Source organism: Poeciliopsis prolifica, unplaced genomic scaffold, assembly GCF_027474105.1.
Source record: "Poeciliopsis prolifica strain line A6 unplaced genomic scaffold, Auburn_PproV2 SCAFFOLD156, whole genome shotgun sequence".
Classification (NCBI taxonomy): Eukaryota; Metazoa; Chordata; class Actinopteri; order Cyprinodontiformes; family Poeciliidae; genus Poeciliopsis; species Poeciliopsis prolifica.
In genome coordinates this window covers 407,068-423,988 of record NW_026562531.1, presented here as the reverse complement: position 1 = coordinate 423,988, position 16,921 = coordinate 407,068, and the positions used below count along the sequence as shown (strand labels likewise).

The 16,921-nt window shown below is 44.0% G+C and overlaps 1 pseudogene; it reads left to right on the top strand.

Moving 5' to 3' along the window:
• LOC129356109 (helicase with zinc finger domain 2-like) overlaps positions 1-16,921 on the top strand; it is a 90,247-nt pseudogene that overhangs the window by 13,839 nt on the left and 59,487 nt on the right.

Below are 16,921 nucleotides of genomic sequence, written 5' to 3'. Positions count from 1 at the left end.
GTTGTCTGATTTTCCTTATGTTACTTTGACCTAATTAATACATTTTTTAACAGGCAAACAGTTTCAGAGCAGTCATCCTGACAGCTGTACAAACCCGTGACAGCCTTAAAGAGTCCAACCCATCTGGTCTGCCTCTCTTCAATGATGCTCGTGTTTTAAACACTGCGATGACCAGGGCTCAGTCTCAGGTGACGGTTGTAGGAGATGCTGCAGCTCTCTGCTGCTTTGGGAAATGCTCCAGGTTCTGGCAAAGTTTCATCATTCATTGCCTCAGCAACAACAGCGTAGAACCAAAACATTACACCAAAGGTTTTTTTGAACAAGATGTAGGAGAAACACTCAGGTTTCAGAAGTTGGAAGATACAGATGAGAAAACCATGTCTGACTCAATTCTGCAAGAGCTACAAGATGAATATAAAAACATGAAAACTGAATATAGTTCAGATGAAGAGAGTTTAGAGTCTGAAGACTTTACCCACCAGAAGTTTTGGAAAGACTTTCAAAGTTTCTAGTGACCAAGAACTGATGGAGTTATGTGAAACAACCAGAGTTATTCAAGAGAGGAACGTTTGTGAAGGAGTCTTATAACAGAGGACATGTTGTGATATTTCATAAACCCACCTGGCACATACATGTTCAAGGAGATCCAACATGGGAAGGGCTTTCACTGGGGATGAAGTGGTCGTACAAACCGACAGGGGAGGGCAACCAGTGAGAGTGCTTGGTATTGTCAGGGAAAATGAATCTTCCCGTGAATTTGTATGCTTCCTTGAGGAAGAAGATCACTCCAAGACCTGGAGCTACCAATAATAAGTTTGTAAAAAGGATGATGATACCTGTCAATAAAAATGCACCTAAAATAACCATTCTGCTCCTGGAAAAAAGACGCAACTTTCTACCAGTATGGGAGGAAATCAGTGGATCCTGGACAATCAAAAGATCTCACCATGTCAGTGAGGTCAGGGACAAGGCTTTTGTAGTGAAGGTTATTGGGTGGAAAGAGCATTGTTTTTACCCTTTGGGAAGTCATAGATGTTCTTCCAAACAGTGGGCCTTATAATGACCGACTTTGGTTGCTGAAAGAAGAATTTGAGGTCAAAGAGACTACTTTGGATACATATGAAGGTCTTCCAAATAAAGATAAAGACAGTGAAAAGAGGCAGGATGAAACTGAAACAATCACATTTACAGTTGATCCAGAAGGAGCAAAAGATCTGGATGATGCCATCAGCATTAGAGATACTGGAGACCATTATGAGCTGGGAATCCACATTGCAGATGTAGCAAGTTATGTGAGTCCAGGTGATGAACTCGATACGTATGCAGAAGAACGAGGTTCTACACATTACCCCGGAGAAGAACCTATTCATTCCCTGGAAACTTGAGCACTGGCCAATTCAGTCTTCTGCCACATCAGGATCGCAGGGCAGTCTCCTTGATGCTCAAAGTGGAAAAAGAAACACACAAGATTTCTGAAGATCCAAAATTTCAGCTGTCCATGATCAGGTCAAAAAGGCAGTTTACTTATGAAGAGGCAGAGGAGATCATTACCCAAAAATACAGAGACCCTCCCACATTCAGCACAGTGGAGGACGGTGTCACTGTGGCCTATCACTTTGCTAAAGTTCAAAGGAAGTTAAGACTGGGGAGAGAGTGGCTTATTACCAGTGTGATGATGACAGGTCGCCTGGGAAGCGTAAAGCCCACCAGATGATTGAAGAAATCAGTCTGTTCTTTAACAAGTACACAGCAAAATACTTATGTGAGTCCATAGCCAGCCATCACACACCACTCCGCTGTCAACGCAGCCCAGATCCTGAGAAGCTAGAAACATTCAAAGAGAAATGTGGAGCATCAATTGAACTGTCCTTTAGTGTCAACCATAATGAAATAACTGTGCCTGACCCTAAATCAAGCACTGAGCATTTCCCCATTTTGGAGACTGTGGAACGACATCCAGTCAGCTCTGAGAGAAAATGATACAGACAAACTGGTGGACCTTGTGGCTGCGGATGACGTCTACCCTCTGCTGCAACCCGTTATATACGAGCTGCAATGCTGCAGAAGCAAAGCATATTTAATCCGTTCAAAATCCTCTGAAGCAGCAGAGGTTGGACATCATTCTCTCAAGATGAACCCTTACACACAAGCCTCCTCACCAATAAGACGTTACATGGACCTCATCTTACAGAGGCTCCTGCACTCTTTCATATGTAACAATGCTCTCCAGTATACTCCTACTGAGATTACTGCTCTGTGTCATCAGTTTGGCCCCACATCGAAGAAAGTTAAGCAATTTGAGCAAAAGGCTCAACAGATCTTTTATGCAGTGAGCACAAAACAGCAGAGTGCACCAAAGCTAGCCTTTGTTATTTCTGCAGATCCGGACGAAGAGAGCTTCAAGGTGTCATTTCCATTCAAACAGGAACATATTTTGTCTGCCTTTGTCCGTTATGTTCAGTGAATTACAGTTAGAGGACCAACCAATTTATGACTCTGAAAAAAAATACATCAAGCTCAATGGAAAAGGCGGATATATGCAGCCGACGAGAGGCTGCTCCACCAAGAGTTGATCAAGATGTCCGGTCGTGGTCCATGTATTGAGATTCCTCTGACAGTTTGGACAGCTGTGATTGAAGCAGTTCAAACTGAAAATCTGGATCAGGCCAAGTCCCTCCTGAAGGGTACCATTCCACTTCAACCAGAAAACCTGGACCAGTCCAAGTCCCTATATTCACCACCTACTTTCCAGCACTATGCTGATATTGAGTTTCATCTGCAGCCAGGTGGCACCATGCAGGTGCAAATGACCTCAGAAGAGAATAGAGCTTATCACATGCCTGTCATTCAGCTGGTTCAGATTAAACCAATGTTTGAGATTTGTGTCCAACATGTCCACAACCCCATCTTATGTTATACCCAGTTAGCACAAGAGCCAGCAAAGCCTTTCTATAAAAACACAAAACAATACATGGAGATCTGGAAACCCATCTGTGAGATGGAATCTGCAGCGAATGCAGTGGAAGAAAGTAATGGCATCATCATTGAGAACCTGGAAGTAAAGTTCACCAGTGGCGGGAAGACACCATGACTGGAAAATTCTTCTTACATCAGAAATGGATCACTGATTGGGTCATTGAATGCAACCTTGCTAAATGCTTGCTTTGCTTTCGGAAAAGAGGTCTGAAATTGCCTTTATCTCAAGAACATTCTGCACCGGTCGACCCAAAGAGTTTACTTGGGTGGCTCATGGTTTCACAACCAAAGTAGATTCTCAAAAAAATGGAAGTGAAGTGGATTTCCATGTCAGTCACCTGCCAATGAAACAAGTTCCTGAATGTGTTTTTAAGAGAAACACTCTTTCACCGCTGAGATCATCCCAAAGCTCCTGCCTGACATGTGAGTTTCGTTTCCTTCAGTTCCTCTTTTAAAGCTCTTGACCTCTGGTTGGTGATGAAATTCATTGATTTTCTCTAAAATGAATGTCTGACTGTGCTTTCCTACAGCCGGAAAGAAGCTGCTGTTCTCAACCTCGACTCAGCATGTGACCTAGTCAAGAAGATTGCACTAGGCCAGAGGATTCCCAAAAAAAGTAAGAAAAGTACTGAACATCCATCCATCCAGCCACTTATCCATTCATTAACTAAACCAAAAGTATTATTGAAAAAAATCATTGCAGAGAGGTAATTATAACTCTGGTCAGGTCTCCAGTCTGTGGCCGGGCAGATGGACAGAACAGTCCACTTAAAATAGTTTGGTGAGCTTGTAGTCACCAAACTAGATATGGTGTATAGCAGGACATCATAAAACTGTTCTGGTCTTTACCAGCAGTAGGAACGTTTTAAATCTAACCTCAGATTCAATGCTGATGTTATTTGTATTGTCCACCAAACCATAACTCTTAATTTTTAGTAAGATCTCATTTATATCTGGTTTAGTGTTAAAAAATGATGACGTCAATGCTATCTTAGAGTCAATTGGCTTTACTGTGAGAATTCACAGTCCTACCCAGGCTCATCATTGTACTTTAGACCTTAGACTTTAGAAGAAATAACACATGAGTGATTGCCAGTGCTAAGACCTTGTTGGATTGATTACCCAACATTCTCGCTGGACATTAATAAGGACACAGGAAGACGGTTACATTTTCTTATGCAATCTTCCAATTGAACGGAGAACTCTGCCCAGAGACATCCCGTTGTCTCTGTCTCCAGACCAGTTCTAACGTGCTTCTCTGCAACTGCATATTTTATCACATTGAGGCTTAATTATAAACATTTGCATAGAAGGAGCAGCAAACACAATACACATTCTCATGATTCTGTCTTTGCATCTCCTGATGTTACAGTTGTTTTTTCTCTCTCTGGACCTTAAAACTTCAACTCTCGTGTCCATCTGGGTCATCATAAAACTAGAGTTTCTGGGGACATCTAGCCTTTGATCCACTCTCCTGCTAGGTGTCAACTCTTTCCCCCTGGTTGGCATCGGTGGTCCCCTTGTCCTCCTGTCAGGGCAATTGTGACTGCAGGCATCCTGCTCCGTTCCCGGGACTCTATGGTTCAGTTCCCGTCCCACTCTGGGGTCGTAAAGTTCAGTTCCAGAGACTCTGGGTTTTATGTAAATGACCCATTCTTCCTACCAGGCTACCTGTCACCCTGGCCATCCGTCTCCAAAGTGACAAACTCATTGCTTCCTTCAAAGACAAAAGAAACACAGATCTCAGGGGCAAACAAAGGGTTTCTCAACCCTTATAGTCTCCTAATCTTGAATATTTATATTTGTATTTATCTAAAACCTAGCAGACCTTCATCATGGCTTAAATTCATCCCATATTACCCAATGATTTTTACCAATTAGAATCACGTATATTGCAAAGAGAATCAGGGTAAGCCAGAGCCCTGTAGAACTCTATTAATAACCGTAGACTGTGAAGATTTATTGTTCACATGAACACACTGCAATCAGGATAGAAGACTGTAGCTCCCTTGATCCAAGTGACCCAAAGTCATGCTGTGTGTTCCTTAATCTTCCAGTTATGCCAAGGAGTGTGCTGAAACACCAGATTTCCAGGAAAGAGTTGTCAGCAAAACTGCCAGTGCTTAATGACAGTCAGCGTGAAGCAGTTGCAGCTGCTCTAAATATAACTTCACCCTGATACAAGGACCACCAGGTAAGAGCAGAAATGTGATTAATATTCCTGTTTCCACACGCAGCGTTAAAGATCTCTTTTGTTTATCTGACAGGAACTGGGAAGACGGTGGTGGGCGTGAATATTGTGTACTGGTTTTGGGAGACAAACTCTGAGAACCCCAGGATATCTGAAGACCCAAGAGACAAAGACAAAAAGGACGTCATTCTCTACTGCGGTCCATCCAACAAGTCAGTAGACGTTGTTGCGGGTAAGTTTAATTTTTGAAACACTGTTTCAATTATTTCTGAACATTTGTTTCTTGCCTTGGAACCGTATGTGTCTGATTGATCCACAGAGTATTTGACAAGGTTCAAGGAGAGTCTTCGGATCCTCAGAATCTATGGCCAGCAAGTAGAGAACGTAGAATATCCTTATCCAAACAGTGATCTGCAGTTCTCACAAAGGTCCCTTCGCCAGGACAAGTCCAACCCAGAGCTCAGGTACTGGACTTTCAGTTAAGACTGTCCACAGGCAGCATGTGGAGAGGTAGCATTTATCTTTCCATATAATATGGACAGATAAATGCGACTAATGACTCCTGAGATGTTTCCCTATTCCTCTGTGCTTACATGTATTGCATTGATTTTAGGAGTATCACTCTGCACCATCGTATCCGTGAGCCAGAAAACCCCTATTCAAAAAAAATTAAATATTTGATGAACGGATTAGTGAATGGCTCAGGAAAATGTCAACTGCTGAGGAAGTCTTGACTGCTGAGGAAGTCTTGACTCCGGAGGAAGTGAAAGAGTAAGTACAGTGGTTTCATTATATCCCGAATAAAATGAAATAGATATGACATCTTTGTTCTTCCATCCAGATACAAGAACATTCTCAGAGATGCTCGGATCTATGAGCTGAAGACATGACATCATACTGTGCACGTGCACACAGTCATCCACCCCCATCCTCTCCTCCACTGTCAGTGCACGTCAGATCCTGATCGATGAAAGCGCAATGGCCACCGAACCCCAGACTCTGATTCCGTTAGTCTGCAACAACCCAGAACAGGTTTTGTCTCCTTAAAATGTTCCATTCTGTTTGCTCCTGTTGACCAACCTAACCCTAAAGGTTTTTCCACCAAACCTCCTGGTTTCTCAGACTTCACTGTACCATGCTCTCCAACATGGTTTCCAGATTCATAGATGCTCAATGATTTTTAACAGCTGTGTTTTAGTTCAGTTCCACTTTAATATGATCCAAAAAATTTTTTGATTCTCTTTGGGATAGAGCACCTTTTACTGCAATGGGCAACAACAAATCTAAAGTCAACACCAATGAGAAAGGGTTAATATTTAAAATAAAGGACACATTCAGAGAAGATATCATATCGAGTCCCTTGATGAAATAAAACAACAAATTTCAGGACGAATAATTGATCATGAATATGTCCTATATCTCTAGTGTTTAGTGTTTTAGTGCTAGCCGAGGTTTGGCTAGCATCTAGTGTGTCGATGCCAGCCAAAGATCAAGTACCATCTCCCTCATCAAACACTGGACACACGTTTTCTCGAGGCCTGGAGTTGAGGATCCCTAGGCTATAGGATGGTCTAAAGATATTTGTCTCTTGCTATCTCAAACTGTGCAGTTTCTACAATATCTTATCATTGAGAGCCTGCTGACAAGCAGCATCTCCATCTGGTCCGGGAGCTGCAAGGCCTCTGACTGGAAGTCTCTGCAAAAAGTGGTGAAGACAGCAGAGAGGATCTTTGGGACTCCACTCCCCCCCATCCAGAATATTTCACGCAGTTGCTGCTTAGCCAAAGTAAACCAGATCCTCTCCATGGTCTGTTCATCTTGTTAGCGTTTAGCATCTGCTGCAGAACAGCCAGACTCAGAAATAGTTGTCTCCCAGTGGCCATCAGATTGCTCAACAATCTCATCCATAAGACAGTCTGAGAGTGCTTGAAAATCCTCAGTTATAAATATTTAGCATATTTGTATATTATGTAATTATAGGCACACTTGTGTTTTGTGTGTGCTCCGGTGGTCAGACAATGATTTCATTGCCAATTTCCCTTGTGTCTTTCTACAATGACAATAAAATAAGTCTTAGTGTATTTAAAAAAAACAAGAAGTTGAATTTCTCAGAAAAAATAGTTTGAATCTTCAGACAAGAAAGTTTCTCCAGCTGGTTTCTGTCTGATCTCTGACCTTTGTGGCGGTCTGCCAGGTGGTGCTGATTGGGGACCACAAACAGCTTCAGCCAATTGTGAAGAACCAGAGCGTGAAGAAGCTGGGGATGTCCATGTCTCTTTTTGAGCGCTACTACACCAGGCTCCATAAAAACACGGCTGTGATGCTGGACACTCAGTACAGAATGGTGAACATCAAATATGTACTCAATGAGTAACAGCAGCAGTGCATCATAACCCATCATGCTGTGTTTGGCTTTAACAGCACCAGGACATCTGTGAGTTTCCCTCAAAGCAATTTTATGAGAGCAAGTTGAAGACGGGTGTGGAGCAGCCGCAGCCTCCTGCGTGTTAACGGCAAGACTATGCCAATCGTGTTTGGACACGTTGAAGGAGAAACTGTTCGTTTGGTGGTGAAGACTGCAAAGGGCAACAACAAATCTAAAGTCAACCACAATGAGAAAGAGAAAGTGGTACGTAACATTTTCCGTTCAGCTACCAGAACCAAAACATGCCTGAATGTTAGAAGACGGTAACTTTTCCAAGAGCATCTCAAGGTCATGTCATTGATCCATCGAGGGACTCGGGAAAGAATTGTATTGATTCAAAGCAGGAGTTGCTTTAGATATCATTAAACCTGCAAGGAGATGAACAGAAGGTCTAAAAGTGATGATAATGCAAAACTAAAAATAGCAATTGATATTCTCTTCACCAGTCGCTATCCATCACATTCAATTCAATTCCCTTTATTTCTATAGTGTCACTTCGCAAGTCATCTCACTTTACAAAATATATTTAATTTCAATCACACACATTCTAACTGACCTCGTTCTCAAACTGTACAATATGCTCTAATTGTTCAGAAGTTTCTATCTAAGGAGACCCAGGTCCTTACAGCATTCACTCCTCCTGGCCAGCAGGGGGGCGTCAACCCCTTTCACAGAATCATTAACTTTACAGCAGTTTCTCATACACAGCATGCATGTAGCAGCAGAGGAGAGGAAAAATTCCCCTTTAACAGGAAGAAACCTCTAGCAGAACCAGAATCGGGCTCAGTACCATGGGACTTATCTGCCTGGAGGTTAGAGAACACACAGCAGAAGAAGAAACACATGAACTGATGTTGGATCATTTCTGATGTTCATGAAAGTAGAAACAGCAGGAGAGGGAGAGCGATCAGCATCATGTCAGCCGCCTCCAGGAAAGAATCAGCCAATCAGAACCCAGAGCTGCCATGGACAGAAATAACAGGAAATAAAAAGTTACAATGACAGCAAACGGTGCAAACTGGAGAGTAGTAGAAGAAGAAGGAGAGGGGAGAGGCCAGGTCGTCCTGCAGTATCCAAAGCTACTTTCCTGATATTTCAAATTCAAAAATACTTTATTGATCCCAAAGGGAAATTAAATGTTGTAACTATTAGTGATGGCTAAAAGTTGGCAGGAAAGATTTTCTGTAATGGAATCCTGATATTGAATGAAGGATTTTAATTGCTGCCAATTGTTTTTCAGACAAAGATTGTTGAAATGCTCGTAAAAGCAGGAGTGGATGAGAGGAGCATTGTGGTTCTATCTCCTTATAATGCCCAAGTAGCAGAGATCCGAGAGGAGCTGACCAAGATGAAACTGGCAGGAATTACAGTGACCACCATCACAAAAGCCAAGGTAAACGTTTCACTGGGACCAGATCCGGGCTCTCGTTTATGAAACACTGCGTAGCACACATGCTAAAAATCTACATAGCTTGGTTGGTAGACCATACCTGGTCCACCAGCTGAAGAGACTTCAGTCTTCCAATCGGTTAGGATTAAAACATAATTCCATGAGCCAAAAATCAATGTGAGTGAAGTTAACAGTTGAAAGAATCGAATTTCTAGAAGCCATTGTAGGGGCGTAATGAAAGGTTTCCACACCGGCATCATGATTCTGATGGGAGGGTTCAAAGTTTAGGGTGAATGTTATGAAAAATACGACCGCTTTGCTCTGGGAGTTTGGAAGCTGCTGCCCCTGCAGGTTATAGTGGAATAGTGCACCAGAACATCTGGCCCTAATTGCGAGAAAACATTTTAGTTTTTAATGGACTCACCAAGAAGCCAGGCATGATCTATAGCGCCACCTGCAGGCTCTTCCCTGCTTTGCTTCAGCATGAAGGAGTCATGAGTCAGAAATTTGGTCCATGTTGGAGTCACTGGGAGATCTTGGCTGTCAATAAAAACGTGTTTCTTCCTGATTGCCCCTTTGTAAGGTCTCCTGGCAGTTCCAACGCATCCGTTATTTTGGAGACGCACAGCGTTGCAAATCATGCTGAGCGAAGAAGGCGATGTACAGAAACGCTGAAAATGTTGGCAGACTTTAAGATTTAAGTTGGGATTTTTATAAACATCCTCAAGCCTAAATAAAACTGCTGACTGCTTATAATAAAGTCAATCTCTGATTAATGGTTAGATAATCAGAAGTAATGGCTTCAGTCCTGCATTGGTAGTTTCCCTGCCTCCAAAACGAAGGCACTTCTGACTCAGAGGTCGTGTGAGAGGCCACGTTTTCCTGCTAAGTTTATTTTCAGAGAGTTCCTACTTTGTTTAGACACCCCCTTTATAAATGACACCCCGGACTGACAGTCAGAGCTGCGCCTCGGCCCGACATCAGAACCAAACCAAACCCAAATTCTGTTTTCTCCCAGGGAGCGAGTGGCGCTACGTGATTCTCTCCACAGTCTGCTCCGTTCCCAGTGACCAGATTGAGAAGGAACCGGACGGCGCCTGGATGTCCAAACATGTTGGCTTTGTAGGAGACCCCCACCAGATCAACGTGGCCATCACCAGAGCCAAGGAAGGGCTGTGCATCATCGGTAAGGACGGGGCGAGAGCAGGGATTCTTAACTTGTTTTTACCTTGGGGTCCAATTTTTCCAGTGCAAAGTGACCCAGAGCCCTTTTATACACAACCATCTATTGGTTTACCAAGTTGACTTGACTTTTGTTCAGTACGAAAATCAAATCCATGTATGGTTTACCATCAAAAACATAACATAAAATTAAAGCTGCAAGCAGCCTCGAACGGCCCTCGCAGCCAAGCGCCGCTCCGGCCTATTGCCACCGCGGGTACGAGCAACCAGCGCCTCACGCCAGCCACCACAGAAGCTCTCACGCAGTTTTCAGCTCCTCCGCCCGCACCGCGGAAGCTGTTGCTCAGATTCCATCAACGCTGGCCACGTGCTAACACAGAAGTTGTTGCGCAGTTTCCGCGCCCGTCCAACAGGCGGTACGCACTGATGCGTTCGGATGCGCTCCTTGACGATGCAAAAAATGTGGTGCAGATTCATTGGTTTAGCGAGGAAATATAGCTGGTGGATTAATGTAGGACGCGCAGTGGAGTCAAAATATATTTCAATGCTGTTGTTCTCTTTAGAGGTCAACAAAGGTCATACGTATCCAATTTGGCGTCAGTCGGATGATCCACGTGTCATTTACAGCCGATCATATGCACATGGCGAAGTACTACAGTTGGTCATTTTTCATCATTTTCAGCTGTGTTTCTAAAGAACTCTATTTCATTGTTGGAGTAATACTTACTCAGAGTGGCGAATTACTGAAATGGTTTGTAAGAAGTAAGAAAACGCTACATTTACTGCATGTTTTAATTCAACCAAAATTATCTGAGACATTTCTATCCTTTTAGAAATTTCATGGCAACGCTCTCACAAAGTTTTCACGCCCATCCGCCCGTGGATCTGTTTGTCATTGGTGGAGGAACACTGACACCTACTGGCGAAATACTGATATTGTTCTTCATTCTGTTTATCTGCTGTTTCATTTGTGGAGCAATACTGACCCCAAGTGGCGAATTACTGAAATGGTTTATAAACGCCAAAAATGGGATCAAAATCTGAACTTCAATCTAAAATGGCTGACTTCCTCTGGGGTTTAGACCATGGCTCCAAGAGACTTTTTTGTAAGTCCTGACAAGGTACACACGTGTACAAAGTTTCGTAATTGTAGGTTAAAGCATGGCTTGGGGCTGATCATTTAAAATTTTCTAGGGGGCGCTATAGATAAATTAGGCCACACCCTACAAATATTGTGATGGATTCCTGTCGGGGAGTGGATGAAGATCCATCCTTGTGAGTTTGGAGCAGCTGTGCCCAAAAATGTGGAATTGAGAGCCAAACGTATGGCGATGGCGTTACAGGTCACTTCGCCACGCCGCCACGCCCAGCTGCTCCATCGAAGCTGGTCGGGGTTGGAATCCTCAACACACCAACATGTCTTCTGTGTCTGGGCACAGTTTCATGTTGATGAGGTCAAAGGGGTCAGATAGCGACCATTCAGAGTAAAACATGACACTTCCTTTTATGAGGGGGCGTGGCCTAAGTGATGTCATCATTCGACCATAGGGTATTGTAGGACACCCGATGATGATCAATCACAGAAACTTTGGTGCCTCTGTGAGTTTCTGTGTAGGAGATATAGCAGTTGATTTTTTATGGGGAGTAGGTGAACTTTGACCCCTGCTAACCCCCCTTCAGCATTCTCAAAAACTCACCGTTTTGATAACTTTAGATGAGACATGCCTTATGAACAGACTGACCGAGTTTGAAGCCGATCAATCGAAATCCCTAGGAGGAGTTCGATCAAATAGGAAGGCTGTAAACGGCAAAAATGGGGTCAAAATCTGAACTTCAATCTAAAATGGCCGTCTTCCTGTGGGGTTTCGACCATGGCTCCAAGAGACTTTTTTGTAAGTCCTGACATGATACAAATGTGTACAAAGTTTCGTAATTGTAGGTTAAAGCATGGCTTGGGGCTGATCATTTAAAGTTTTCTAGGGGGCGCTATAGAGAAATTAGGCCACGCCCCACAAATATTGTGATGGATTCCTGTCGGGAGGTGATGTCGATCCATCCTTGTGAGTTTGCAGCAGCTGGGCCCGAAAATGTGGAATTGAGAGCCAAACGTATGGCGATGGCGTTAGAGGTCACTTCGCCACGCCGCCACGCCCACCTGCTCCATCGAATGTGGTCGGGTTGGAATCCTCAATACACCAACATGTTTTCTGTGTCTGGGCACAGTTTCATGTTGATGAGGTCAAAGGGGTCAGATAGCGACCGTCCACAGTAAAACATTACACTTCCTGTTCTCAGGGGGCGTGGCCTAAGTGATGTCATCACTTGACCATAGAATATTGTAGGAGACCCGATGATGATCAATCACAGTAACTTTGGTGCCTCTGTGAGTTTCTGTGTAGGAGATATAGCAGTTTATTTTTTTATGGCGAGTAGGTGAACTTTGACCCCTGCAAATCCCCCTTCAGCATACTCAAAAACTCACAGTTTGATAACTTTAGATGGGACATGCCTTATGAACAGACTGACCGAGTTTGAAGCCGATCAATCGAAATCCCTAGGAGGAGTTCGATCAAATACGGAGGCTGTAAATGGCAAAAATGGGGTCAAATCTGAACTTCAATCTAAAATGGCCGACTTCCTGTGGGGTTTAGACCATGGCTCCAAGAGACTTTTTTGTAAGTCCTGACAAGGTACACATGTGTACAACGTTTTGTAACTGTAGGTTAAAGCATGGCTTGGGGCTGATCATTTAAAGTTTTCTAGGGGCGCTATAGAGAAATTAGGCCACGCCCACCAAATATTGTGATGGATTCCTGTCGGGGAGTGGATGAGGATCCATCCTTGTGAGTTTGGAGCAGCTGGGACCGAAACTGTGGAATTGAGAGCAAAACGTATGGCGATGGCGTTACAGGTCACTTCGCCACGCCGCCACGCCCACCTGCTCCATCGAATCTGGTTGGGGTTGGAATCCTCAATACACCAACATGTCTTCTGTGTCTGGGCACAGTTTCATGTTGATGAGGTCAAAGGGGTCAGATAGTGAAAGTTCACAGTAAAACATTACACTTCCTGTTCTCAGGGGGCGTGGCCAAAGTCATGTCATCATTCGACCATAGGTCTTGTAGGACACCCGATGATGATCAATCATAGAAACTTTGGTGCCTCTGTGAGTTTCTGTGTAGGAGATATAGCAGTTTATTTTTTATGGCGAGTAGGTGAACTTTGACCCCTGCTAACCCCCCTTCAGCATACTCAAAAACTCACCGTTTTGATAACTTTAGATGGGACATGCCTTATGAACAGACTGACCGAGTTTGAAGCCGATCAATCGAAATCCCTAGGAGGAGTTTCGATCAAATACGGAGGCTGTAAATGGCAAAAATGGCCTCAAAATTGGACCTTCAATCCAAAATGGCTGACTTCCTGTGATACTTGCACTATGACATTAATTGTAAATTTTGAGCGTCCTGGGGAGCTCTACAAGTGTACCAAATTTCATGTCTCTAGGATAAAGTAAGTGAATAGCAAAGGGTCCTTTGAAAATTTCTAGGTGGCGCTATTGAGCCATTTCTTGTGGGATTTTTGTGATGACCTTAAAAATCAAAATTTTTAAACAGGCTTAAGGCCTCCGCCAAGTTTGGTGAGTTTTCCAATATGATAAGGCCCCCAAAAAGCCCCCCAAAGAGGTGGGAAGAAAAATAATAATAATAATTAAAGCTGCAAGCAGCCTCGAACGGCCTCGCAGCCAAGCGCCGCTCCGGCCTATTGCCACCGCGGGTACTAGCAACCGGCGCCTCATGCCAGCCACCACAGAAGCTCTCACCGCAGTTTTCAGCTCTTCCGCCCGCATCGCGGAAGCTGTTGCTCAGTTTCCATCAACGCTGGCCACCTGCTAACACAGAAGTTGTTGCACAATTTCCGCGCCCGTCCACCAGGCGGTACGCACTGATGCGTTCGGAGGCGCTCCTTGACGATGCAAAAAATGTGGTGCAGATTCATTCGTTTAGCGAGGAAATATAGCTGCGGATTAATGTAGGACGCGCAGTGGAGTCAAAATATATTTCAATGCTGTTGTTCTCTTTAGAGGTCAACAAAGGTCATACGTATCCAATTTGTCGTCAGTCGGATGATCCACGTGTCATTTACAGCCGATCATATGCACATGGCGAAGTACTACTGTTCGTCATTTTTCATCATTTTTCAGCTGTGTTTGTAAAGCACTCTATTTCATTGTTTGGAGTAATACTTACTCAGAGTGGCGAATTACTGAAATGGTTTGTAAGAAGTAAGAAAACGTTACATTTACTGCATGATTTAATTCAACAAAAATTATCTGAGACATTTCTATCCTTTTAGAAATTTCATGCAACGCTCTCACAAAGTTTTCACGCCCATCCCGCCCGTGGATCTGTTTCTCATTGGTGGAGGAACACTGACACCTACTGGCGAAATACTGATATTGTTCCTCATCTTGTTTATCTGCTGTTTCATTTGTGGAGCAATACTGACCCCAAGTGGCGAATTACTGAAATGGTTTTAAAACGCCAAAATGGGATCAAAATCTGAACTTCAATCTAAAATGGCCCGACTTCCTCTGGGTTTAGACCATGGCTCCAAGAGACTTTTTTGTAAGTCCTGACATGGGTACACATGTGTACAAAGTTTCGTAATTGTAGGTTAAAGCATGGCTTGGGGCTGATCATTTTAAAATTTTCTAGGGGGCGCTATAGATAAATTAGGCCACACCCTACAATATTGTGATGGATCCTGTCGGGGAGAGGATGAAGATCCATCCTTGTGAGTTTGGAGCAGCTGGGCCTAAAATGTGGAATTGAGAGCCAAACGTATGGCGATGGCGTTACAGGTCACTTCGCCACGGCGCCACGCCCAGCTGCTCCATCAAAGCTGGTCTGGGTTTGGAATCGTCAACACACCAACATGTCTTCTGTGTCTGGGCACAGTTTCATGTTGATGAGGTCAAAGGGTCATATAGCGACCATTCAGAGTAAAACATGACACTTCCTTTTCTCAGGGGGCGTGGCCTATAAGTGATGTCATCATTCGACCATAGGGTATTGTAGGACACCCAATGATGATCAATCCCAGAAACTTTGGTGCCTCTGTGAGTTTCTGTGTAGGAGATATAGCAGTTTATTTTTTATGGGGAGTAGGTGAACTTTGACCCCTGCTAACCCCCCTTCAGCATACTCAAAAACTCACCGTTTTTATAACTTTAGATGGGACATGCCTTATGAACAGACTGACGGAGTTTGAAGCCCATCAATCGAAATCCCTAGGAGGAGTTTCATCAAATACGAAGGCTGTAAACGGCAAAAATGGGTCAAAATCCAAACTTCAATCCAAAATGGCTGACTTCCTGTGGGGTTTAGACAATGGCTCCAAGAGACTTTTTTGTAAGTCCTGACAAGGTACACACGTGTACAAATTTCGTAATTGTAGGTAAAGCATGGCTTGGGGCTGATCATTTAAAGTGTTCTAGGGGGCGCTATAGAGAAATTAGCCACACCCACCAAATATTGTGATGGATTCCTGTCGGGGAGTGGATGAGGATCCATCCTTGTGATTTTGGAGCAGCTGGACCGAAACTGTGGAATTGAGAGCAAAACGTATGGCGATGGCGTTACAGGTCACTTCGCCACGCCGCCACGCCCACTACTCCATCGAAGCTGGTCGGGGTTGGAATCCTCAATACACCAACATGTTTTCTGTGTCTGGGCACAGTTTCATGTTGATGAGGTCAAAGGGGTCAGATAGCGACAGTTCAAGTAAAACATGACACTTCCTGTTCTCAGGGGGCGTGGCCTAAGTGATGTCATCATTCGACCATAGGGTATGTAGGGCAGCCGATGATGATCAATCACAGTAACTTTGGTGCCTCTGTGAGTTTCTGTGTAGGAGATATAGCAGATTATTTTTTTACGGCGAGTAGGTGAACTTTGACCCCTGCTAACCCCCCTTCAGCATACTCAAAAACTCACCGTTTTGATAACTTTAGATGGGACATGCCTTATGAACAGACTGACCGAGTTTGAAGCCGGTCAATGGAAATCCCTAGAGGAGTTCGATCAATACGGAGGCTGTAACGGCAAAATGGGCTCAAAATTGGACCTCAATCCAAAATGGCCGACTTCCTGTGATACTTGCACTATGACATTAATTGTAAATTTTGAGCATCTTGGGGAGCTCTACAAGTGTACCAAATTTCATGTCTCTACGATGAAGTAAGTGAATAGCAAAGGGTCCTTTGAAAATTTCTAGGTGGCGCTATTGAGCCATTTCTTGTAGAATTTTGCGACGACTTTAAAATACGTAAATTTTAAACAGGCTTAAGGCCTCCGCCAAGTTTGGTGATTTTTGAATATGATAAAGCCCCCAAAAAGCCAATTCATTTGGAGGGAGAATCATAATAATATTAAAGCTGCAAGCAGCCTCGAACGGCCCTCGCAGCCAAGCGCCGCTCCGGCCTATTGTCCACCGCGGGGTACGAGCAACTGCCGCCTCACGGCAGCCACACAGAAGCTCTCACGCAGTTTTTCAGCTCCTCCGCCCGCACCGCAGAAGCTGTTGCTCAGTTTCCATAAACGCTGGCACGTGCTAAGACAGAAGTTTGTTGCGCAGTTTTCCGCGCCCGTCCACCAGGCGGTACGCAATGATGCGTTCGGAGTCGCTCCTTGACGATGCAAAAAATGTGGTGCAGATTCATTGGTTTAGCGAGGAAATATAGCTGGCGGATTAA